Genomic DNA, 2,756 nt, shown 5'->3' with positions numbered 1-2,756 from the left:
AGTTAAATTGAATTAAAAGTGTCATTGTGGTGCCGCCAAAGTAAATCTCTCGGAAGCGGGAAAATTTTACATTGTCCGTTAACTGCTTCTGTTTGGTGGTTTGCTGCTCATTATGGAGTTCTTATATAAATTAACTCTATTGAATTGGTTTGTTTTGATTTATTTTGTTATATTTTAACTTAGTTAATGCTTATGGCATACTTGTTAAGAGTTGAGATTTCATTAGTTATAGATTTTTGTATTGCTGTTTCACGTAAAATCAACGAAACATATTCAAATTCATCTATATTTTAATTGTTTTCCCAATATACCTTATAGTGCATATATTTAACAATGATTATCATAGTTTAATATAAATTGTAATTGTATCGTACATGTAATTTGTTATATTTTAGTATTATACAAACATTTGTCGAAATAAGCTTTGAATTTTCCTGTTTAACATTATTGAAAAAATAATAAATCTTTTTAAGATAGTTAAAATTTGCTATATACATGAAGAACAAAGAGCTCAAAAATAATTCAAAAAGTATACTTTTTCCTGCCGAAACCCGGGATTGAACCGGGGACCTTTAGATCTTCAGTCTAACGCTCTCCCAACTGAGCTATTTCGGCTGGTTGAAGAGACGCGTGGATTGAAACAGGTTATGGCACACTGCGCTGCGTAACCGAGCTCTTATCGCGCTTCGCTCGCTTGACGTTGGTTTGGCTTGTGTGTGGTTAATTTTAGCTTTTTCGTTTATTTTAGATTTTAAAAGGCAATTAAAGCGTAGCAAAGATGTAATAGCATTGAACAATGTTGTAAATCATTTGTACTTTTTTCTATGTTTTAGGCTATAAATAGAACATATATTTTGATCTATTATTACTATCATTAAACGATGAAAAACATTGAAAACGGTTGAATGACATGCGATTATTTATCATGCTGGTGTATTTTGTAACTTAATGTTTAAGATAAGGGATATAAATAAGATAAGTAGCATTCATAGACTTATCTAGCAGTCTTTCATCAGGGTTTCATAAAATCAGTTTAAAATGCTTCTAATCCTATTTACAAAGAAAATCACTCTTAATTAACGCAATGTAATGCTCCAATCAAATGTAATTGGTTATATATTTGCTTCAATTTAAAAGTGATCCAAACCAGTTTGGTGCCTATATTAGTTCTGTCTAGAAAAGATGGATTTACTAATCTAAAAAATCGGCTTTTCCCGTCCTCATCAATTGATTGCAAACGGCTCTAACGGTTCTGTGGATAACCTAATCTGTGTTAAAAATTTCCAACTTCCCTGTGGAACGCCACCCGCATAAATTTGAGTGTGTATTTTTATTAACCGTTACTAAAAGCAAAACCGGCATAACCGAACCGACCGAGCACGCGCACAACCGGTGGCCCTTGCCGCTGAAAGTAGTGCGACTTTGTTTTTAAAAAGCCGAAAATCCTTCAGCAACACGGGAAGGGTGCGATGCGCGGACCCTCAAGCGTTCTATACCGATAGGGGCGCGCCTCAGTTCCCTCCACACAGACTATAAAGTTCTCGAGTGTTTTTCAAAAAGGGAATTGGCTCTAAACGCGTGCTGGTCACGTGTGAACGCTTTTGTCGCGCTTTCCCCACGATCGCCACGCCGGTACACAACTTCCGATTCCTTCTCACACGACGACCCATCCGGAGGAATCTTTCAAACGCTCAGGACCCCTCGTACTGCAGCAAAAATGCATCTCGCACCGGTTTATGCGGGCTACTCATTTATTTATTACCGCAACCATCAAGGACCGCGGCAAACCCTCACGCACACAGCACGCGATGAAGCATCAAATCTGAAGCGGGAGATCCTTCCTCAAAACGGATCTACGGCAGTTGGGTTGCATGTTGCTTTTCGCGTGGTTTTTTGGGAAATTCGTTACCTGTCCCGTATGCTGCGAGGCGGTTGGGTGGGATAGTTGATTTTCCCACTTTTCATCAATTGACAGTCAATTCGGAATCCTGCTCTACCCTCCCATCTCTTCGTTTTGTTCGATACACGGGATATGGATAGCTTTAGTGCAAAAGGGGGAAGTATTCGAGGTTCTCCCGAAGAGGGGAGAGGGTTTTGTTGTGAACGAGTCGCGGTGGCACTGTTGACATGCCGGTACATAAGGGTCACAATTAGCGCATTGAGTGAGGTTTTCTTTTTGCTTTGCTGCCGGTATAATAAACTAACTAAACGAGCCCCCTGGTCCCCTAATTGATGGATGAGTAGATATGTTATGTAGGGGATGCGAAGAAGGGACGTTTGTAATGCGACCTTCATTATTATCAAATGATATAATAATGCTCTCGTGATGGTTTGCTGTTGCGTTTTGGGAAAGCAACGTTGGAGTGGGAAAAAGGCGTTACATTTTTTGGTATTTCTCATACGTGTTTTTGAATTTGAATTTCTAATAAAGTTCAGTATTTTTGTCAGCTCTCAGTTAATGCTTATATTGGATGAATAATATAAGGGAATAGTCAAAACAAAATTTTAATATTTCAAGAAGCAACTAAGTCCATTTAGATGTACTTTAGCCTTCAAGCTCAATTAATTGCTCTCCAAATGTGTACTTGAGCATCAAATAACTTCAATGGTTTCACTACCTCCTGAGATTCAATAGTCGTTAAGGAATTGACCACGTGATCGTTTACCGCTCGTTTAATTTCCCTCGCTATTAAATCTAATAAGAAACAAAATTTGCATGTAGCATGTTCTGTAGGAAAACATCTTCTTACGGAACA

The 2,756-nt window shown here is 38.1% G+C and overlaps 1 non-coding gene across 1 annotated transcript; it reads right to left on the bottom strand.

The window, feature by feature from the left end:
- Positions 1–542: 542 nt before the first annotated feature.
- Trnaf-gaa lies at positions 543–615 on the bottom strand. Its single transcript has one exon. It is a non-coding gene; the product is annotated as a tRNA-Phe (tRNA).
- Between the last annotated feature and the right edge of the window lie 2,141 nt (positions 616–2,756).

Source organism: Anopheles arabiensis, chromosome 3 (assembly GCF_016920715.1).
Source record: "Anopheles arabiensis isolate DONGOLA chromosome 3, AaraD3, whole genome shotgun sequence".
In the NCBI taxonomy this organism is placed as follows: Eukaryota; Metazoa; Arthropoda; class Insecta; order Diptera; family Culicidae; genus Anopheles; species Anopheles arabiensis.
The sequence above is the reverse complement of the archived record's forward strand: the minus strand, read 5'-3'. Positions and strand labels throughout refer to the sequence as shown.